Raw genomic sequence first — 25,159 nt, 5'->3', positions numbered from 1 at the left:
TTGTCTAGGCCAAACTCCATTTGTATGTCCTTAGTGTATGAGTGTGTGATTTGTAGGAGTTGATGAAGTTGTTTTTGTGTGGATGCATAAAGTTTTATGTCGTCCATGTACATGAGAGTTACACATCAGTAAAGTTAAAAATAAATTTTTAAAGGCGATTACAGATTTCTTAATATAAATAATTCTACGTCAAATGTAAAAAACTAATTTAAAATAGTTTAAAACATCAATGATGTTAATTTAATATTTTAATCCAAAAATTATGATGAAAAAAAGAAACACCTGATTTTTTTCATCCTTTGCTGTCTTGTGCTCTAGAACATTAGCCGTATTTGTTCCCAAAGTTAATAATAATGCCGATCTAATGTCATTTACAGCTATCTTTTGCCAGATTTGACTATGGTTATGATATACAGAAAAACGGACATCTGTGATAATTAAGAATTATATATTAGTTAGAATTTAATAGTAACTTTAATAATAAAATAATTCTAAATAAAGAAATCATATTCATATCTTTTGAAAAATAATGATTTAAAAATTTATTCAATTTTTTTTAAATTAGAATATTTCTTTGTCATTGCTATGTTATTATGGTATGTATAATATAACAACATAACATGATTGCTTATTCTGAAACCGCGTCTTCTTTTATTCGTTTTTTCTGTCACAACTAGGTGCATAGACAGACACTGGACATTTTTGACATCAATCTTTATTCGGAAATATCTTGTGGGCCAAGACACGTTTTGGGCATATGCCCCTCTTCTGTCAGCAATATAATAAAACATGAACATATTTTTCATATCACAAAATGTTTTATATTATGATAGGTTACAACGTACCATTTCTTTTTTAAATATCTTGTAAGGAGGTGTTAACTAATATACATCTTGCTTAAAAATTATTTATATTTACAGTTAAAATTTCATGGCTTTACCGGTAAACTGACTGCACTTAGCTCACACTTGTGATGTCCATGTTTACAAGGTTCTTCTTAATCTCGTTGGCATGTTAAAAATTTTTTTAAAAAACATTTATACAATAATCTCTCTTTTTATTATTATTATTGTTGCATTTTGTGAGTTATACTTGGTTGACACTGGTGGCTGTGTACTATGCTGGACCAGAGTCAAGACATAGTAACCAAAACAAAATAAAAATTAAAAAAACTGTGTCAGTGTGTGTGTTTGTATCCAAGAATTTCCTAACAATGTGACATTCAATTGTAATGTTCCCAGGCTTTTGTGTGTTTATTATTATTATTATTATTGTGTTGGGTTTAGTGGGTAATACTCGGTTTAAACCGGTGGCTGTGTACTATGCCGAACCAGAGTCAAGGCATAGCAACCAAAACAAATTAAATAAGTGTGTCAGTGTCAGTGTCTGTATTCAGGAATTTCCTAACAATATGACATATATTCAATATAGTGGCCTTCTGTAGTGTGATGTATGTATTTCTATTCAATTGTAATGTTCCCAGGCTTTTGTGTAGTGTGTGTGGTATCATACCTGCACAGGAGAGAACAACAGGTACAATAAGCACCCTATCCATCCTCCACAGATGCCTTATTTCCTGGGCGAGTTCTGTGTACTTGCTAATTTTTTCAGTGCATGTGTTTTGTACATTGTGAGTGTTTGGAATGGCTATGTCTATAATGTATGTGATTTTATTGTGTTTGTCAATGAGTGTGATGTCTGGTCTGTTGTGGTAAATTGTTTTATCTGTGATTATGGCTCTGTCGTAGTACATTTTGTGCGTGTTGTTTTCCAATACTGTCTGTGGAATATACTTGTAGTATGGTTCGTGGATGTCTGCCAATTTGTGTTTCTTTGCAAGCTCTTGGTGTATTATATTTGCTACTTGATTGTGTCTATGTAAGTAATCTGTCTGTGCCAAGAGCTTGCAACCAGAAGTGATGTGTTGTATAGTTTCTGGCATGATGTGACATTTTCTGCATGTGTCATTTGTGAGTGTTGTATCTTTGAGTATGTGTTTTCTGTAGTTTTTAGTATTTATGACCTGATCCTGTATGGCAATCATGAATCCTTCCGTCTCCCCAAAGAGGCATCCCCGATCTAACCAGCTGTTTGACGCAGTTTTGTCAACAAAATCCTGGGCCAGGTCGTAAGGATGCCTGCCATGGAGAGCCTTTTGAGCCCATGATTGCTTAATGTTGTCTATGCTTTTTATATGTTGTGTCATGTCTGTATGTTGTGAGTGTAAGTTTAATGGTGTGTTATTTGAGTCTGCTAGAGTTACTGCTTTATGTAACTGTGATGTTTCTTGTTTCTTGTAGAAAAACTCTCGCAGTGACTGTATTTGTTTGTAGTGAAGGTTAACTATGTCAATCAGGCCACGTCCGCCTTCTTTACGTGGAAGGGTTAATCTTTCTGTGGCGGATTTAGGATGATGTTGTTTATGCTTAGTAAGTGTTGTTCTTGTTTTCCTTTGGAGTTGCTCGAGATCTGTGTGAGTCCAATGTATAACTCCAAAAGAGTATGTGAGTACTGGGATGACATATGTGTTTATTGCTTTAACTGTGTGTTTTGCATTTAACTGTGTTCTAAGTATAGCGTTTAACCTACTTTGGTATTCTTTAATTAATCGTTGCTTTATTTGTGTATGTTCTGTTAGTTTGGCCTGTTGGAATCCTAAGTACTTGTAGAACTCGCCCTCTTCCATGGATTCAATAACGTCTCCATTTCCAAGTGCAAAATCTTCTTTCTTCAGGATTCCTTTTTCTATGTGAAGTTTTTTGCATTTGTCTAGGCCAAACTCCATTTGTATGTCCTTAGTGTATGAATGTGTGATTTGTAGGAGTTGATGAAGTTGTTTTTGTGTGGATGCATAAAGTTTTATGTCGTCCATGTACATGAGATGTGAGAGTGTAAACTGTGTTGTTTTTTCGTGTCTGATATTGTAGCCGTATTGCGTGTTGTTTAACATGTTGGATAATGGATTCAGGGCTAGGCAGAACCAGAGAGGACTCAAGGAATCTCCTTGAAAAATTCCTCGCCTAATGAATATTTCGTTTGTTTGTATGGAAGTGTTACTAACCCTGAGATGTAGTGTTGTTCTCCAGTGCTGCATAGTGTTTTCGAAGAATGCAATGAGTGATGGATGTATTTTGTACATGTGTAGAATATGTAGCAGCCAACTGTGTGGAACACTGTCGAATGCTTTTCTGTAGTCTATATATGCCATGTGTATGTTTCTGTGTTGTTTGTGTGCTTGCCGTAGAATGACTGAATCTATGAGTAACTGTTCTTTGCATCCCCTGTGATTTCTACGGCAACCTTTTTGTTGTTCTGTAAGAATGTCGTGTTCTTCAACATGTTTGTATATTTTGTTTGTGATACAGGATGTCAATAATTTGTAGAGTGTTGGAAGACATGTAATTGGTCTGTATTGTGTGGGGTCTGTGGTTTTGTTGTTTTTAGGTTTCATGTAGGTAATGCCCCGAGTAAGAAATTTTGGCATGTCTTGTGGATTGATGATGATGTGTGTTAGATGTTTAGCTAGTTCCTGGTGCAGTGATGTAAACTTTTTATACCAGAAATTGTGAATGTTGTCTACACCAGGTGTCTTCCAGTTGTGTGTTCTGTTAACAGCGTAGCGAATGTCGTGTATGTTTATTTCAGCACAGGGCATAGTGGGTATGTTGTGCAAGTTTCTGTTCTCCTCTTCAATCCAGCCTGCTTCAGCATTGTGTGTAACAGCATTGGACCAAAGAGAAGACCAATAAGTTGTGAGTTCTTCTTCTGTTGGTGCCACTGTGCTGTGTATCAGTGTTTGTTTTGGTACTGATTTGTCTGTAGAAAACATAGCCTTGGTATTATTATTATTATATTTTTAACCAATTTTCGTGAATCTTTATACTTAAATTTTTATTGATATTATTTTTTTGGCTTTTTATAATCTCAAAACTTTCTTTAAATTTTCTGTTGTACCAATTTTTTTCTGTGTTTGTTTTTGTTAATATTGCAATTATTTATTGTGCAATGTTCATAAAAGACCGCATTTACTCTTCTATATTTCAAACCAGCAATATGTTCTTTTAGTCTTATTCCTACTTTCCTTTTCATTTCTCCTATCTAATTTTTTAGGTTTTCACAGGTTCATGGTATAGAATAGATTACAGACCCACAAGATATTCCTGAATAAAGGTTGATGTCAAAAATGCCCAGTGTTTGTCTATACACCTAATTATGACAGAATTAACAAACAACATAACATAATATATTTGAATGTTTCAAAATCGACCTTTATTCATTTAAACATACTGTATATCTGTGCAGATAAGATGATAGTTGAATCATAAAAAAAAAAGACCCCCAAAATCTGGGGTTGTCCTATAAGACAACCCCAGATTTTGGGGGTTGTCTTATAGGACAGATACAAAAAAATTAGATGAAATTTACATAAATTAAAACAATTATAAAAAAGCAAACAAACTGTAATTATTTACTAGTAGAGAGTAGGGCATGTCCACAAAATAGAATAGCCCATACAATGTTTTTGTGAATAGTCAAGATCACCCGAATGCCTGAATCAGTGCAAATGTTTGCAACAATAGCAAGGCAGTGCTGCCAGATGCAAGAAAATAAAATTTGTTCATTCGAAAAATTACGAATTGGACATAATTCCGTATACGCTATACAGTATTATTATATAGATGATGATTGCTGATCTAAACTAAATTCATAGGCTGTTGATAGTTTGGGGGTTATCTTATAGGACAGATATATGCTAAAACTATAAAACTTTGATGAAAGTTTATACCTCATCTTATCTGTGCAGATATACGACAAATACTAAAATGTTAAAAAGACTACAACAATTAAATAATTTTCTATATTTGTACAAGATTGATTTTTAGTATTAAACAATTTACTGTATTTACTTGAGTCAAAGATGCACCTTAATTTCTACATGCTCATCCACAGATATTCTTTTTTTTGAAAAATAGACAACTCAAGACAAATTTGTTGCAAGCAAAGTAAGTTATGTATCATTGTCTTCCATGGTATTGAAGTCAGAAACCTCTTCATTTTTCATGTTAGAGTCTTCTTAGTAAACATTACTGTTGTTTTAGTCATATTCTTGGGTTTTGGCTTTGGCCAATATATACAATATGTACAATTTTAGTTATACTTTTGTTTTTAGTACTAAAACTACAGTAATCAACACTGAATTCAATGTTCACATCTCACACAAAATCATACTCAGTACCATTTAAAACATCAGAAATGTAACATTTCTTGAAACACCACTGCAAAATTTTTTCTGGAACTTTCACCCAAGTACTTACAATATTACTATAATAGTCTAAAGAGATTAAGCTAAGCTGGTGACTTAAATATTTTCCATTACAAATATTGGTCTAATAAAAATTATTAATATAATGCAATAGAATCCATAACTTATAGCTGCAGAAAAATAAGATATAGAACATCAGAAATCACTAATTAAGATGTATTATATTGAATCTAAGATACAATTTTTCAAGATACTAAAGCATAGAAAAAAAATCCAACAACAAAATACTTAACTTTCCTGGCAACATTTAAAACTGCATGTGATGCTATCTGTTATAATATTTTATTAAAAATCTTTATATATTTTTAATTATGATAAAATGACAAAAGCTTAATTTTGAGGATAGGGACAGGTTTTATAAAAAACTGTAAATGCTAATAACAAGTAAAATTGTCATTAAGTCCAATCCTACTCGAGATACACATGACCCCCTTTATCTCCCCATCCCTTCGACCTCTAACCACTAAAATTTAATAGCATCAATCCCCTAATACATAAACCTTCCTACTATATTTCAGAAACTCTTGACAAAAAGCATGGGAGTTATTAAGCTTCAAAAAGGTTGAACAAAATTTTGCCCCCCACAAATATCAATACATACAGAAAAAATCCCCCAAATTTTTTTTTTTTGCATTTCTTGATGTTTCAGAGTAGAGTCCAAAAATGTAAAAATCTTGAAAAGGTTATTTTTGACCAATTGCTATACTTTCTCTCTGTTATATATAACAGAGCTGGGAAAGTAAAAGTGTGGCTTACATTTGGGTAAATATGGTATATTTTATATTTTATTAAACTGCATAAAAAACACAAAAATATCAAAAATAATTAACTAAATAAATATTAATCAATAAAACGACCTTTTTCCACTAAAAGTGTTCCTGTGTGATTTCTTCTCGACAGCAACCTTATGCTAAGAAAATACATATAAATAAATATTATTGAAAAATAATTACTTGGATGTATTGTTCCAAATGCAACTTTTTTAATCTCTTCTTTTTTTTTCTTTGCATTTGAACCAAACTGTCTTCTTACAGGAATATTTTNAACTCCTGTCGGGTGGATTAAATTATAAATCTACTGGCGATATAGGGGGGGCAAACATCTCTAGCACTCATTACGTAAATTAAAACGCTTCTTTTTGCGTAGAATCGACTCCCGTTTGGGCATGACCGAGTCCGAACCGCTCCTAATATTAATTAATACCGTATTTTACATAATAAAACCAATTTATTTAAAATACTTTTATTAATTAATGGAAATAAAAATGACACAAATAATAACAGCGGTGGAAACCGTTCCTGAAGTAATTATTTTGACGATTTCCGGACGAACAGAAAATTCATTTGTCGTCTTCCCCTAAAATAAGAGAGAAACGTAGAAACCGTACGTTTCTCCGGAAATTATAATTTATAGGAAACATCTGCTCCCGCCGACGAGCGAGGGGTCCTTGCTAGTAAAGCGGTAAATTTTACCCATTAAAAAAACGGCGGGTCTCCTCCTCCTCCTTTCGCCGGTTTTACAGACGGACGAAGAGGAAAACATTTAACACGGCATCAGGGCCATTAGTCGAATAGTTTCAATTTTCGGTTTTCAGAGACAAATAACTGTTTAGGGTAAACTGAGGAATGAGATCTCCATCGTCGCCTTCTTCCGTTCGTGTCGGTTTCTCCTCTTCCGCCGAAAATATTTCCCTTTCGTTTTCTTCCACGGTTATTTCGTTATTTTCGGTGTCCGAATGGTCAGAGTCCTCCTTCAGCTGGCCGACGGGCAACACTTTACTAAAAATAAATAAACTCGGCATTAAATATTTATGCTTATTATTATTATTATCGTTATCGTTTAGCCTCACCCACCTTTTCGTCTCCATCGTACACCCTCTACCCAAACCTAAATTCATTTTTTTCATTCCTTCTGCGATATTATTTCCTAACTTTTTCTCTCTCTTGTTTTTCTGGAAAAAGAAAACTTAAATTTCAATTTAATCGCATCAGTTATAATTATCTTTTATAAAGTAAAAATTAATATTTAAAACTATTTTAACCAAACGGAACCCGTTATTCCGTAATTTCAAAAAGTTGCGCCTTATTCTCCCACCGGCCATTCCCAAAGCGGGCACTACGAAAAGAAGACTGGAGGCAACATTGGATGAGTAAAAAGACAAAAATTTACTTCGAAACGAGCAATGACATCGTCACAATGCCGGGCTGTAATTTTTAATCATATTTTTCACTTATTTCATTTAAAATACATGCTCTCCGCCTCAAATTAGTAGTGTCTTGCTTCTGTACAACATACTTTTCCGTTAGCAATAGAGTCGTGCCGGTCTTCGGGGAAGTTTCAATAACCGGTACCCAATCGTGCAGTCTCGCCACCTTCTCTCGAACTGATACTTTGCAACTGTTTCTTTGTAGGGGTTTGAGAAGAATCGGTTTTGCCCCCGTTGTCCACCAACGTGGCAGACTGGGAGGACTTACCGCCATAGAATCGATCGACAATGAAATGCTAGGCCAGATGCGGTCCGAACTGCACTATCCGCTCGACGTGTGCCATCTCTTAAGGTTTGTAAACAAAACTTGGACGGTCTGTCTTTCCGTTGGTGTCTTAACAGTTGTAGGAAAAAATTTCTAAAATGCTCCTCCAAATTATGAATAACCATGTATTAATAAACGAAAGCTAATGCTCCGTAAAGTTATTTCATACACTATGTAGCGGACTTATCATATTCATAAACAACCCATTGCATTCAGACTATTGGTGGATATTAAATATTATATTAAGTATACAATATCTAAAAAAGTAACTACAGACGTTAATAAATTCTACTTCCAGAATTAATAATACAAAAAAGTTTTTAGATAATATTAACAGTCTAGTTATATTAACGAATTATAAAATGGACTCACCCCATGAAAAACTAGGTACCCCCTTAATTACATATCGTATAATAGAGAATATGTGAACTAATCTATGTCGAATTTATTATGATTGGCTGTGTTTGTATTATATAATAATTATTTTGTTTACAAAAGTAAAACTTACAGACAGAAAGACGAACCCAATGCTATGTCCTCTACACGCAGCGGTCCCCAACCTTTTTATCACCGCAGACCGGTCAACCTTTGATATTTTACCGCGGCCCACTGAGGGGGGATGTTGATTGTTTATATTTTAGATTGATTTAATTTAATAATTTTAATTTAATTGTATTTAAACATGCCTTCAAAATAAAACACAGTTACACCAAAGAGAACCCTGAGCTTGTTTCTTTGCAACAAGACGGTTCCATCTGGAGTAATAGAAGACAATGACACCTGAAGTGTGTTTCTTATGTCAGTTTATTCCATTGTTCCGTCGTCCATTAAAAGTCGCACAAACCCGAGAGAAATACACCATAGCAAATAAAATGGAAATAACAGTAATTTAATGTTCCTTGGGCGGCCCGGTACCATTTGATCCACGGACCGGTACCGGTCCGCTGCCCGGGGGTTGGGGACCACTGCTCTACAGGCCTTAAATTGGAAGAATTAACTACTATAAATATCCATCAAATACAGTAATAGCTAATATACTGTGCATAAATACCTTAAATCCTTATACGATTAGTTTATTGTATATGATTATCTTTAATTTTGATTTTGTCATTTCTATCATTATTAAAACCCCTTTAGTTCCTCGCCCGAGATATCTCGGGCAGGCATAGCGTTACATAAAACAAAGTATACAAAGTAGACTTTATTAACATAAAAAAGTAGTTGTTTAATCCAATATATAATGTTATTCATTAAATATGACATTTTTCCATCAATCTATAAGTTTTTGATGCCTTTCTTATAAAAAATTATCAGATTTTGATTCAAAAAATGTTTATGAATGCTTCTGGATAACGTTTTTGAATTAATACTTTTTCCATTTACAGTGTTAATGTTTTGAAAAGATTGAAAGAGTTGGTAATCTGTAAATGCCAGATTGGGGCTATAAAAAGGTGAGAAGAACTTCCCAATTAAGTCTCTTAATTTTTGTTGAATGGTTGTTGCAACATGGGTCAAGTGTTATTGTTTAACAAAATAAATGTCCTTCCCATTTGTCAAATATGGTAATTTTTCTTGGAATTTTTCACAAAGCTTTTCCAATTGCTGGCAGTATAAAGTAGCATTTTTTGTTTCATTTGGATTCAACAATCCAAAATAGTTTTCTCCTTATATCTCACCATATGTACAATAACAGCTTTTGAAGATGAAGACTACATTTTGCTTCTGGAGCAGTAGCAGCCTTTGAATATAACCACCATCTTTTATGAGTGACATCAGCATATAGCACTTGCTTCTCGTTCCCATTTACTAATCTGTCCAAAAATGGGGTTTACTCTTGCCTATTAATAAGTGAAACACACATCCAATTCTGTTTTTATACAATTTTGATTAAACAGTCTGGGGAAAAAATTCTACTTCTCTTTTCATGTGATTTGTTTTAATTTAACATATAATAAATTTGCCTTTTTTAAAAAAAATCTTCATTTGATTTTAATTCTAAGAAAAATATTTACTGTCTAAGTGACAAGCAGCTAAACAAGAAACTGTAAGTAAGCAACATAGTCTGTTTCTTATAAAACAGACAGTTTTTTTTTGTTATTGGTTAACTTACTTAACTCAATCAGACTTTCATTCTGACTTTATACTGTGATTGAAGCAGCCAGAAAAAATGTAATTCAAAGTTCAAATATTTATTTGTATACTTTTCTTTGCATTTCTTCTGATTTCTTTTAATACACAAAATTGAAAAAGTTTAATAAAAAATAAAATTTGTGTGAAAAATATAAATTCAGTAAGTTTTGCTGATAAGTTACAATTATCCTTCCTGTCATTTATAAACTAAACTTTAAATATTTCATTTAAACACACCTTAATATATTAACTGATTTATCATATTATTTTTAATAGTTTTTGAAGTCTGGAATCAATCTTCCATTTTTCCACATGGATAGTATTGTTTTTTTACCAAATTTTTTCGAAATATACTTGCTATAAAAAAACACGCAGAGAATCACACCTATAAGCAAAATTTCCAGAAAAGAAATTTCTATGCTGGAAATTTTGCATATAGGTGTGATTCTCTGCATATATTGTTCCAGTTTACATGTACAGTTGTTGTTTTTTGTTATAAAAACACAGAATTAAATGTATAGATATGCAATCTAGATGGTTCTGTTCTGAAAGATCATGTGGAATATCCCACACTTTTTTATCTTTTCTAGTTGATATAATTGCCCCATTACTGTTGATTGAACGTTCAGTTTTTCTGCAATTTCTTGCGTACAGTTTTGGTTCAGCTTCCACTATTGCAACAATTTCAGCATTTTCTAAACCAAAAGGTCTCTGTAAAAAAGCTCATCTTCAAGAGTTCAACTTCATTTCCATTCTTAAATTTTTTTAACCAGCACCGGTCCTTTGTGACATTTAAGGCTTCACTGCCACACATGCTACCTATATTGTTTTTCCATAACTGCAGCGTTACTTTTTCTAAATTTGTATAACATTATAGGCCTTAAATATTCTTTCAAGACGCTCGTTTTGATCCAAACTAATAGAGAGGTTGTGGCCGAAGTTCAAACTTTAAACTTGTATGGCAGCAAAAGTACATGTTTGACATTTGAACTCCAAGTAAAACACATTGTGCCACACGTTCACGTCGCTCACTGATTCGTGGGATATTGTTGAAAAATGGTGGAAACGTTTAACAACAACGAAGGTTACCAGCAAATATAAATAAACAAATTAAACTATTTTAAAATATTTACAGGATGTTTAATAATGCTAAATAATTATTTTTGACTTTGATTAGTGTTGTGTCTCCTACCGTACAATATAATAGTAGGACAATTCCAATGCATTTTGACTGTTCTCACAACATACTTTTGTTGAGGGAAGTAGTGGCTTATATAAATCCAAAAGCAGCTCAGCAAATTATTTTTAGAAATTTACAAACATATTATGCTGTTGATGGTAGAAAATGCCGTGAAACAACAAACCTACTTCTGAAAAATTATGATAAGCTGTTATGAACACAAATATATATAAATTCTAAAGACGCTTCACATCACTTGCAAAAAAGTTAAATAATTAAATAATTTCTGGATTAAAATCGTCTATTTCTTTACAATGTTATTCATAAATGCTTAAATGATCATTATTTTAATAAAATACATCATAATTTTAACTAAAACACAGAAAAGTGCAGATGTTTAAGCTGAACTTCTACTTGCTATACTCAACATTCCAAATGCCATTGTCAAACTTCTAGGATTACGAGACGGTGGCACTTGACATTCAATGTTCACATTTTAGAGATGAAAACTTCACCCACAACCTCTCTACTAACTTAATTTTTTAAAAAATAATCAAAAACTATTACGAAAACCGTTATTACAACAATTACGCAATTAATAAATTAGCTGATTGGTATAGTACACAAATTATGTTATACTATGAAAACAATTCTTAGAAAAAAATTACTTATGATTCTACTCAATAAATATTTAGACATTAACAAATTATTTATCAAAATGATGACTTTGGTCATTTAAAGAAGTAATGTGGTAATAACTTAAAAATTTCTTAATCTTCAGATTTAAAATAATGTAAATATTGTATGTAAAACAAGAAGCCATAGAAAGAAATCATAGTCTTAATCATTATCACTAAAAACTCATACAATTAAAGCTATTAATCTCCCAAATAATAAAATAAAAACTGAAACAATTTAATGATCTTTTGATTCTAACATTTAATAGCTTATTTTAAAACACAATATTTATATCCAGTTTCTATTTATTAACTATTATAAAATGTTTAATAAATAATAACTTACTCATTAAAATATTTTTCTTTTAACTCTGGAATATCTAATGGCAGATCTAAAGTGCTCTTTGATGTAATCTTCTCTGGATGACATAGTGCACCCATAAATGGTTGTTTTTCATATTTACCAGATGAAAAACTCTGTAAAAATATAAAATATTTGAAAAATAATTTTTTTAAGTCGATGGCAAGCTAGCCAAGTAAATTCAACTATACAATATAAGTCTGAAAATGTATTGAAAAGAAATTGGAAATTTAATTAGTTATATGATAGTTGAATGACTCTTCTGCCATACAATTTTTAAGAACGTAACACTTCTACTCTCTCAAACAAAAATATAAGACTGTTTCTTTGCAACCAATGAGAAGATGTATAGAAAATGTGTGATCTTTATTTGAAGTAAACACGACAGACTGAAATTTTATTTAGGATAATGATAAAGTTATATGTTTGATTGATAAAATATAAAATTATCTATACAACATTAATTTTTAAGAATATCAGGATAAAATAAATAAGAAAACATATATACAGCTATCATCATTTCTGTATATAGGCCTGTAGTGTGTGTGCTGTATACAGTATAGTAATTTTGATAATAAATAAGTAAATAACATAAAATATAAAACTGAGATGGCTACACTTTTCAGCTTTTTCTAAAGTAAATGAAACCTAGCAGGAGGTATTTTAATTTAAAGTTTATATACCTATTATACAATGGCAGCAGGTGATGAGTCATCACATGAGGAGCTAAAATTCATGTTTCCAAATGAAAGGGAATTTCTTGTCTTTCCCATAAGAGGACAACAGAGATTTTGGGGTGCTTGTAAAAATGTATGTCCCATTTCTGTTATCAACATTATGTTCTGTTTATAGTCAAAAAAGGTTTATTTATATATTTCGTGGTGTTAGCAGTGATAATGACCAATCCATGTTCCCTTAATCTCACTTCTCCAAATATTCCCCGACTAGTTACGTTATATCTCACTTGATAGTAGTAGTAAGAATATTAACTAGCTAATAATTAATAGTAAAATTATATAATGTTATTATGTAATATAATATTTTAGTATTTTTCATTTTTGTTTGTTAATTTTAGTGCTAATAAAATAAATTTTTTATTAGGAAAAATTATTTGTTTCAAAATTTTGCTTGAATTTCATTTAGCATATACATTTTTCTGCTACAACTCATCTATTCATAAAATTGTTTAAATACACGAATTTACAAATTAGATACAGCATTACTTCTTTATAACCTATAAAATACATAAAGCAGCACTAATACATAAAGCAGTATGCTATAAAATTTTATAAAAAGCTTAAAACTTTAATATTTTACAAAATATACTACATATGTGTTTTAAAATGTTAAGATATTATACAATCATTTTGTGAATATTTTATTTTGTGTATAGATAACACTCAAAAAAGTAGGAAGTTTCAGCACTAAGTGTGCCTTTTTTTTTCTTTAATGTATTAATCATTCCACCTATAATTTTAAAAAAATTGCAGATAAACTATGCTCCATTAGCAGCATTTCATTAAATTTTAAAGAAAGCAGAACAAAAAACTAAAAATATTTTTATGAATGTGAAGAAGATTTGAGTTTAAATTATCCCAAAAGTAATTTTTTTAGAGATTGTTTTTTTCTATTATTGATCAAGAATAGTTTATATCAAAGTTAGCAACATTCTCCTATATTTAGATTTTTATATAGCATACAAATACTAAAATGCAAAATAAGAATTAAGAGAATACTGTATGTATTTAGATATCATTTTACAAAATGAAGAACATTGAGATATACATAGAAGCAACTTTTTCCAACTGGAGTTGTACAGAATGTAAATTCATCCTGTATAACTCCAATGCAACATTTAAATATTATATACAAAATTAAAGATTAATTTCCAAATTTACATGTAGCTTTAAGAATCTTATTAACTCTTCCAACTGCTAGTGCTTCTGCAAAGCATAGTTTTTCATAGTTAAAATTAATAAAAAATTCCCAAAGAACTTCTATGATTCATGACAGATTATCTAATTTGACATTACTGTTTATTAACATAAACTATGTGGAACTTTAAAATAAGATGGTATAATTAATGATTTTGCAGAACATAAGACAAGAACAGCAAATTTTGTGAAATAATCGTAGTTCACTGTAAATTTTGAAATAATAAATCTACCTCTATACTTTGTTAGTACTTAATCAATATTGTTAATTGCATCTGAAAAAATTTTACTTTATCATTTTATTAAATATATTTTTGTAAGCCTAAGCTTCATATGAAATAGAAAGTCAAGGTTATACAGTATGTTTCCAATAATATTGACTTTCGTCCTTGGCCCCACAAACTGTATGGACAGTTCTGAATACCCTATCAACGGGGTAACAGAAAATTAGAATCATATGGTCATAATTATATTTTAAATCTCCTTTTAAACAATAAATAACATAATTGCATGAATATATATTTTATAAAATTGTAGACAATTCAGTTTTAGTGATAATTCAGTATAATAAGGTAATGTAAGATTTTGTTAAATAGGTAGCAAGTTAACAGATTTAATTTGTAACATTTTTTCCCCTTTAGAATTCAAATGAATTCCACCCTTTTAGAATACAAACGAATTCTCTAATCCATCACAAAAAAAATTTGATTTATTTTTAAAAAATTGTCTACATGGACTTATTGGATTAATAGGACAATTATACCTGTATAATTGTCCTATTAATTACAATTAAGGACAGTAAGGCAATTAAATTTTAAGATAAGTTGATTCTTAAATCTTAACTGGAGCTTATTTAAACATAGCTGAAATAATAAGAATTTTCATTTATCACAGCAATATCTTCGTACCAATAACCAATCATAGAAATTAGATTTCTCTATGGATAACAGATCAGAATTTATACATTTAAATTCCCACATTTTTACAATACTCCTAACATAGGATAATAGAGTAAAAATTATCAGTAGACTAAAAAAAAATCAGCTGAGAAGACAAACCAATCTCCAAATTGGTTTGCTGTACTTATTAAAAATTAGCTGGAAGTTTACAGTTAATTTTTAATAAGTCTTAATAAACTAAAAATTTAATCCAAGCTTAAATAATTATAAAAATTCTCAATGGAGTGGTTAAATAATTAAACTAAGCATTAAAAATGTATAGACAAATATAGGGAGCCCACTCCCTATGAAACAGTTGTTAAGGTAAGTATCAATTGTCTATAAATTTGTTCTGACAAAATGCTGGAATTTGAAGCATAAAACTACGCAGCTGTATTTTCAAATCGGCTTTTGAATATAAGTACAAAAGGAAATTAATTAAAAAAAAAAGTGACACTCCAAGCAAAGTAACTATCTTGGGAAAAATCAGGTTTATATGAATTTTCATGTAGTAATAAACATTAAACTAAAATTTTATCAACTTCCAATAATTCTAATAACTTTTACAAAAAACTTTGGTGATCTCAAAATGTAAGAGAATATCACAAAAATAAATAGAAAATGAAAAATAAAAAGGTATAAAGAAAAAAATTTTATTTTACTTACTGGAATATTAAACAAATAGTTTCCATTTTTATCAAAACCAGGATAACATTCAAAGAGCTGAGGAGGAAAAAAGAAAATCAAAATTATAGTAGTTTAAGTTAAATTTTTATATTATTTTCAAAAATAACTTACAGCAGTATTTTCATTTACAAATTGATCGTCTTAAACTGTCATTTCAATTTCAAAAATTTCTCTGTAAACAATTACATTTTGGTTTTATTAATTTTAATTTTTACAATATTCATAATTATATAATTTAAACAGAATTATTACTTTTGATAGTGCATATAAAAAGAATTTTTTCTATAGTATCTGGTATCACCATAATGTAATGGTTCTAGTGGAAGAACGTTGACTTCATCCTGAAAATAAAAAGCAAATGTTACAATTTCATTCTTTTGAAAGATCAATTTTTCAAAGAAAATATTTCCTCAAAAAATTGATGAAACTTCATTGTTTAATCCCAGAGAAATAACCACCGTTTTTTTTGCCTGGACCGCATTTAATCAGAGACAAAAGCTTATCTTTGTATTCTTTATTTACTTATTTACTATACATTTCGAGTGCAATATTTTTGTGTAACTTGCACAACTCTTCAGGTTTTACATTAACTAACCTGTTTTATGTTTAGACATACATCTGCCCAGTGTTGATGTTGTGTGATTTTTGAGAAAATATTTTCTTGAAAAATTGACCTTTTAAAAGAATATAAAGAAATCCACACCATTGATATAATACATATCTATTACTTACAGTATTACAATTTCAATAAAAAAAAAAATATTAAATTGTCACTATCATAATTTGGAAGTGTAAAAAATATCAGAATTTGTAACTAAATCTTACATAAAAATATATTATGTTGATATGTATGTCTTGTTCCTTAATTACTTTTATTATACTTGTGTCCACTTTGGACATTGTTGTGAACAAGGACTTGTTATACTGAGGAAAGAGAAACACATAATTTCCAATTAAAATATATTTATTGTAAATAAATAAATTTTAATTAAAAATTATATGCTTCTCTTCCCTCAGTATAACAAGTCCTAGTTATCAAAAACATCCAAAGTGAACACAAGTATAGTATTATGTTGTTTAAACATCTGATTAAAAGTTTAATTATTCTTGTAGAAAATGAATAAATATATTAACAATTCATATTTAAAGTTGAAATATACTCTTATTAAAGAAACTGAAATAATTTGTTAACTAGCAATGTTTTTGGCCTTTATTGATTGTTGTCAGTCATACAAAAAATAGATATATTTGAACTGTATAACAAAATATTAGAACAGAATAGAAATAATATAGAATAGAATTTTAAATAACTGATATTAAAAAAAAATGTACATTATTAGTCACATGTTGAGGTTAATGGCTTGAAAACAGCATTTGAAATTGCCTATTTATCTGAAGATAATGTTAATAGAGATGATAAGATACTAAATTCTGCCAATATCACCCAATACCAACCATTTTTCAATCGATCCACTCTTCGCTTCTATCCATACTCTACAGATTTGGTAATAAATAAAAGCCTGAAAGCTTATTGGTTTCAAGAATGTTCACTTTGTTCGCTAACAATTTAAATTCAAATATAAAAATTTATAGGTACTTTTCAAATATGGGGCCCCAGAAAATTGTAATTTTTAATTTGTCTAGGCTTGACTCAAGTCCTGTCTTTAGGAAAAAATTCAATATAGAATAGTTATATTTATTCTATATTCTATATATCTACCGGTATAGTGTTAAGTATAGAAAAATTGTCAGTAAAAAAGTTGTTGCCAAATTGTTAACTGGCTTGAAATATTACTAAATCTGACAATAAATTACTCACTTGTTGCCTGTCCATTGCTATAAAGCAGTGTTTTTCAACCTGTAAGTCGCGACCCCTAGGGGGGTCCCAAAGCCTTACACGGGGGGTCGCAAGTGAAAGAAAAAGACAAGTGCTTGTAGGTCCTACACTACAATAAAAAAATCTAGAATTTCAGTGAGAAGGCTGTGCCTGTTTATTTTACAGTACAATTGGTTATTCGATCGATATTTAAAGAAAGACAATTAAACACATATTTTTTAAAATCACTGATATAGTTTTAATATGGCCCTGGGGTCGCCAGAATTTTTTAACTTGTAAAAAGGTCGCGTATTCAAGAAGGTTGAAAAACACTGCTATAAAGCAACCCTACAAAGTTGGCATTCTCCAAAAGCTACAACAGCCGTATGTCACATGACCATCAGTGGTGCATCACTTGTGGAGAGGATGTTCTGTCTACCACAGATTACAAAACAATGCAAAGGATGTATATCAAAAAATAATAAAAGATCAGAATGTTAAAGCCAGAATATTTGCCAATTATTGACATATAATTAAACTAAGTTAATAATCAGATACGAAATAACTTGTCTAGAGGTAGACTGTTAAGCCACTATCTTACAATAACTAAAATAATTATAAATCAATTCTGTCTATTGGTTTGTAAAACAAACAAATTCTGATATATCAAGAACATTCCAATACGTCAATATATTGATATCAGTTATATCTCTAAATGCTAATTATAACCAAAAGTTTAATTACAAGTAACGTTTTATATATGTTTTTAACTTGTATGTTTTGGGACAAGATAATTATAAATTAGACAGCTCATAACATTATCTATGGTAAATAAGCAAATAATTCTACTATATTAAATGTTGATTTACATTCAAATGTCCTTAAGATAGGGAATAAGCATCCAAATAGCTAAATTTCTAGAGATAGCTTTGTTTTTATACAGAAAGACATAACATACATTATGCATAGTTGAATAAAGTCTTTAGAAGTGAAAATCAACAGTGTTTATATTTAATTTTGAAATTAAACGAGTGAATTTAGATCTAAGTGATGAAATTTACAGTAATTCATCTCAAACAACTGAGCACTGTGTTCAGTTTCAAAAATCAAGTAAAGATATGCATCTGTTATTACTAGATGTAATGAACAAAGAAGAGAAGTAAACTGACTAGCATCCTTCCTGGCTATTAACACTTTTAAAATTATTTCAGATACTTATTGGAAAACAAGCCAAGCAGACTTCAGAAGTATGCAAAACAGTAAATGCCAAAAAAAATGCCAATTAAAAATTCAATTATCGTCAAGTCTCTTCGTACATTATTAGGTAAATGAAACAAAAATTAAAAATTACTTTTTCATGTAAATTGATTTCTAGCAATGATAATTTTTATATATTATTTCAATATATATACTCTTAAACTGTCATTTCAATTTCAAAAATTTCTCTGTAAACAATTACATTTTGGTTTTATTAATTTTAATTTTTACAATATTCATAATTATATAATTTAAACAGAATTATTACTTTGGATAGTGCATATAAAAAGAATTTTTTCTATAGTATCTGGTATCACCATAATGTAATGGTTCTAGTGGAAGAACATTGACTTCATCCTGAAAATAAAAAGCAAACATTACAATTTCATTCTTTTGAAAGGTCAATTTTTCAAAGAAAATATTTCCTCAAAAACTTGATGAAACTTCATTGTTTAATTCCAGAGAAATAACCGCCGTTTTTTTGCATGGACCGTATTTAATCAAAGACAAAAGCTCATCTTCGTATTCTTTATTTACTTATTTATTACATATTTCAGGTGCAATATTTTTGTGTAACTTGCACAACTCTTCAGGTTTTACATTAACTAACCTGTTTTATGTTTAGACATACATCTGCCCAGTGTTGATGTTGTGTGATTTTTGAGAAAATATTTTCTTGAAAAATTGACCTTTTAAAAGAATATAAAGAAATCCACACCATTGATATAATACATATCTATTACTTACAGTATTACAATTTCAATAAAAAAAAAAATATTAAATTGTCACTATCATAATTTGGAAGTGTAAAAAATATCAGAATTTGTAACTAAATCTTACATAAAAATATATTATGTTGATATGTATGTCTTGTTCCTTAATTACTTTTATTATACTTGTGTCCACTTTGGACATTGTTGTGAACAAGGACTTGTTATACTGAGGAAAGAGAAACACATAATTTCCAATTAAAATATATTTATTGTAAATAAATAAATTTTAATTAAAAATTATATGCTTCTCTTCCCTCAGTATAACAAGTCCTAGTTATCAAAAACATCCAAAGTGAACACAAGTATAGTATTATGTTGTTTAAACATCTGATTAAAAGTTTAATTATTCTTGTAGAAAATGAATAAATATATTAACAATTCATATTTAAAGTTGAAATATACTCTTATTAAAGAAACTGAAATAATTTGTTAACTAGCAATGTTTTTGGCCTTTATTGATTGTTGTCAGTCATACAAAAAATAGATATATTTGAACTGTATAACAAAATATTAGAACAGAATAGAAATAATATAGAATAGAATTTTAAATAACTGATATTAAAAAAAAATGTACATTATTAGTCACATGTTGAGGTTAATGGCTTGAAAACAGCATTTGAAATTGCCTATTTATCTGAAGATAATGTTAATAGAGATGATAAGATACTAAATTCTGCCAATATCACCCAATACCAACCATTTTTCAATCGATCCACTCTTCGCTTCTATCCATACTCTACAGATTTGGTAATAAATAAAAGCCTGAAAGCTTATTGGTTTCAAGAATGTTCACTTTGTTCGCTAACAATTTAAATTCAAATATAAAAATTTATAGGTACTTTTCAAATATGGGGCCCCAGAAAATTGTAATTTTTAATTTGTCTAGGCTTGACTCAAGTCCTGTCTTTAGGAAAAAATTCAATATAGAATAGTTATATTTATTCTATATTCTATATATCTATAGTGTTAAGTATAAAAAAATTGTCAGTGAAAAAGTTGTTGCCAAATTGTTAACTGGCTTGAAATATTACTAAATCTGACAATAAATTGCTCACTTGTTGCCTGTCCATTGCTATAAAGCAACCCTACAAAGTTGGCATTTGTGAGATCAGCCGGGGTTACGGAGTAAGTATACTCTTGTAACACTTAATCGGCACTATTCCGTGAGAATAGTTCTCCAAGTTTCGGATCGAGAGATCCAATCTTATGTCAAGATTCGTTTGACCAGGAGGGCGGTAATATTTAGGGAAAAAGGGATTCAGTGAGGTCTTTATCCCAAATGTCAGGGTCCCGACACCAGTTAATCAATCTTATTATACGCGGATTAACACACGTAAGAGACCTTATTACGATTCAAATTAAAAGCCATATCTTATATAAAACAAACAAAAGTAAATTTAATGATTCAATAAGTAAAACTAATACAAATATAGAGGAACGAGGGATAATAATATGATAATTAATATACACGGTATGGGCATGGACTTATACTATACCAATGCGCGATTGAGAGAGAGCTCACAAAATCGTTATAAAACATACGACCTGTTTAGTTGTCGTTCGCCTTCTTCTCTGTATGCAAGGGACACTTTGGAGATAAAGTTCATTTACTTCTTCGTATGGGAGATCAATATGTGCACAAAATCCAAGTATGTTTTCTAAGTGCTAACTCTGGAATTATTCTGTATGTGACTCATCTAAGGACGTTGGTCATCGGGGGGAAACGTATGTGGAGATTGGATGCTTTCAGATCTGTCGCTGAACTCCCCAAATTCTGACAAATTCCCTGTATATCTTCTGAATTTCGACCAATCATCGGCCAGTAACTCTTTCATGAGAACGGATGAAAGGGGAATGAATGAGGGGTAAACATTTCCCATCTGAGCGGGATTTTAACCAGATAAGGGAAAGTCAGAGGATGTTCTCACTTCTGTGAAAGGAAGTAACATCTGTTATCTGCCTTTTCCAACATTAAAATATTATTTTTCTCACCAAAAATGAAGTAATATTTGGTGACAACATTTAACATAATTAATAAAAATTATTAAATTAGACCCAGGGGCCTTTCAGGTCTCACACATTCTCCAAAAGCTACAACAGCTGTATGTCACATGACCATCAGTGGTGCATCACATGTGGAGAGGATGTTCTGTCTACCACAGATTACAAAATAATGCCAAGCATGTATATCAAAAAATAATAAAAGATCAGTGTTAAAGCCAGAATATTTGCCAATTATTGACATATAATTAGGCTAAGTTAATAATCAGATATGAAATAATTTGTCTAGAGGTAGACTGTTAAGCCACTATATTACAATAACTAAAATAATTATAAATCAATTCTGTGTATTGGTTTGTAAAACAAACAAATTCTGATATATCAAGAACATTCCAATACATCAATATATTGATATCAGTTATATCTCTAAATGCTAATTATAACCAAAAGTTTAATTACAAGTAACGTTTTATATATGTTTTTAACTTGTATGTTTTGGGATAAGCTAATTATGAATTAGACAGCTCTTAACATTATCTATGGTAAATAAGCAAATAATTCTACCACATTTAAATGTTGATTTACATTCAAATGTCCTAAGATAGGGAATAAGCATCCAAATAGCTACATTTCTAGAGATAGTTTTGTTTTTATACAGAAAGACATAACATACATTATGAATAGTTGAATAAAGTCTTCAGAAGTGAAAATCAACAGTGTTTATATTTAATTTTAAAATTAAATGAGTGAATTTAGATCTAAGTGATGAAATTTACAGTACTTCATCTCAAGCAACTGAGCACTGTGTTTAGTTTCAAAAACCAAGTAGAGATATGCATCTGTTGTTACTAGATGTAATGAACAAAGAAGAGAAGTAAACTGACTAGCATCCTTCCTGGCTATTAACACTTTTAAAATTATTTCAGATACTTATTGGAAAACAAGCTGAGCAGACTTCAGAAGTATGCAAAACAGCAAATGCCAAAGAAAATGCCAATTAAAAATTCAATTATCATCAAGTCTCTTCGTACATTATGAGGTAAATGAAACAAAAATTAAAAATTACTTTTTCATGTAAATTGATTTCTAGCAATGATAATTTTTATATATTATTTCAATATATATACCTAATTACTATAATATACATATGTTACCTTAACCTGTGACATGCCTCCAATACAACAGCCCAGTTTTAAGTCTGACACAGTATACATAAAGAAAAACACAATGCCAGATGGTGAAAAAAAGGTTATGTGATCATTACAAAAGTATCTATCATGAAACATTTTTCTACAAAAGTACATAATAAACAGTAATCAATATCAAATAATGATAAAAACAGAACATTATTACTGCTATTGCAAAGTGTGTTATAAAAAATATGAGACTGATGAAGTTTCTTTGTATACAGTTTTACAGCTGGCAGTGTATTTGCTTTGTTTTGTTTCAACCGATGCACCTTGCATTTATAAATAATACTACTTAAATGAGTGTTATGAGTTTGATTAGCTGCATATGGTGGAGTCATAAGTCAAGGTATATCTGATATGAATAAATCTTATAAATTATCTTACCTTTTCAAAAGTTGATTTAGGTATATGCAATTCATTTGCAAAATCATTATGTTTATTCTCTCCACTTTCCATCAAACAAACAAGAAATTGCAGATTCATTTTAATGTTATCTATTAAAATATCATTTAAAAGTTTATTAAACCAATTGAAAATAAAACTATAGACGCTTAAAGTTAATCATTTTCTCTTAATTTTTTTTTCTAAAGACACATTTGATAGACATTTACAAAACACAAAACTTTTTGTTGCTGACCCATATAAAAAATGCTATAAACAAAAAAATTATAGGACTATTTACTAACTCTACAGTGTATGAGTTACCATTGGTTAAGCTCATTTCTGTCACAGAATATTACATTAGACAGCAAACACATAAAAAACATGTTACATGACTACTACAAAACATCATGCACCTCAGATGTATTTCCCAATGAACATTCTTCTTGCAGAAGACTTCATTCTTTTGAGTTGAACTTTGGAGGAATTACATGACAGAGTTGTCAGAAATGTCATTTTTTCACATGTGATTCACCTTTTTTTGAACTTCGAACAGACCACAGACCACAATTTGATTGTGGTCTGTGGTCTTAAACATTGTATTAGTTACATTTCTAGTAATACTGTAACCCGGTACAACTGGTACAACAGAGACCACCGACTTAAGATTTGATAACAATGATTTATTTTTTAGGCTTAACTTTGCAAAATTCAGAACAAATAAATTATCAAATTATTTTATAATTCAGATCAAATGCTTGTAATCCTAATAAATAATTATAGATTTGTTACCTAAATTTACAAATATACATGTTTTATTTAACTAATTGCTTTATTTTAAAATTTAACAGTATTGTATTTTCATCAATGCATACATTATGAAATTGTATCAATCCTTTTTTTAGATACTGACTTTTAATTTACAAATCAATTTCTTTACTCCATTTAGCCTTTTTTCATTCTTTATTTTCAGAAATAATGTTTTACCATTTGTCATTTTCTGATATAACTTATCTCAGCTGGTATTCTTGTAATATACTGTATGTAAATGAGTATTTTTATTATTTTCAAACTAAACATAGTTCGAAGAACAAACAGTTGAACAAGGTGGATTATCAAAGTCTAATGTTGGACAAAACAATTAAGAAATAGGAATAGAATAGATTAGAATCTTTTGTAATTTGTAGTAAAAACCAGATGTTAAAAGCAGAACTGTCAATAGAATGGAGCTGGGCAGTTTTCCCAGGACTATAACTGTTCCTACTCCTACAAAATTAAAGTTATTTTTACATAACAGAAAATAAAGTCTTTAAGACTGATTATAAAAATTATTTGATTCAGTTCATATTAGTGTATAATTCTGTAATTATTGTCAAAAAGATACCAGAAACTTATTAAAACATTACAACATTTTAACCACTCTGCAGTGATCGATGGATATACCCGTCAAGGGCAATCACGTGGCACTGGAGAACATCTATATCCGCAAACAAATTTTGTGGATATCAACAAAAACTAGCCAAAGATTACCGTGAAAAAAAATTCACATAAAAAGGAATTATGTGACAATAAAGAAGGATTTTTTCTTTACTAGAAGTAACTGTTTAAAAAATTTTTTTTCCAAAACAGAAACGAGAAAAATGTGTGGGAAAATTCTTAAAAAATTTCCCACGTTTATTCTCCACTACATCATGATAGTGCCATATCTGACTAACCCTCTCTACAAAGGTTAAATATGGATTTAAATCAATATATATCAATAATAATGTATTATAATTTGATAAATAACTATAATTCTACTCTGCATTTAAAAGCCCTTTCTCTTTGTCTTCTTAATTAATCAAAACTGAGTTTTATTATATTTATTTGATATAATTTGTTGCATCTAGTAATATTTATCATGATAATCTATATACAGTAGACCCCCTATAACACGGTAGATTGTTCCGTGTTGTACGAGTCACTTAAATACATGAGCCA

At 29.8% G+C, this 25,159-nt stretch overlaps 1 long non-coding RNA gene across 2 annotated transcripts; it reads right to left on the bottom strand.

Moving 5' to 3' along the window:
* Positions 1-6,388: 6,388 nt before the first annotated feature.
* LOC111632593 lies at positions 6,389-24,497 on the bottom strand. 2 transcript variants are annotated; one of them, XR_002757884.1, is made up of 7 exons: positions 23,183-24,497; positions 19,103-19,191; positions 15,873-15,933; positions 15,741-15,797; positions 12,188-12,318; positions 7,177-7,274; positions 6,389-7,101 (listed from the first exon to the last, which is right to left on the bottom strand). It is a non-coding gene; the product is annotated as an uncharacterized LOC111632593 (long non-coding RNA). The 2 variants fall into 2 exon arrangements; XR_002757883.1 differs by lacking the exon at positions 19,103-19,191 and adding an exon at positions 16,014-16,102 and having other exon boundaries at positions 6,390-7,101; positions 23,183-24,494.
* Positions 24,498-25,159: the final 662 nt, after the last annotated feature.

The sequence above is a fragment of the Centruroides sculpturatus genome, unplaced genomic scaffold (assembly GCF_000671375.1).
Source record: "Centruroides sculpturatus isolate CEXI.00-Female unplaced genomic scaffold, Cexi_2.0 scaffold743, whole genome shotgun sequence".
In the NCBI taxonomy this organism is placed as follows: Eukaryota; Metazoa; Arthropoda; class Arachnida; order Scorpiones; family Buthidae; genus Centruroides; species Centruroides sculpturatus.
Note: the sequence above shows the minus strand (reverse complement) of the source record. Positions and strands in the feature narration are given on the sequence as shown.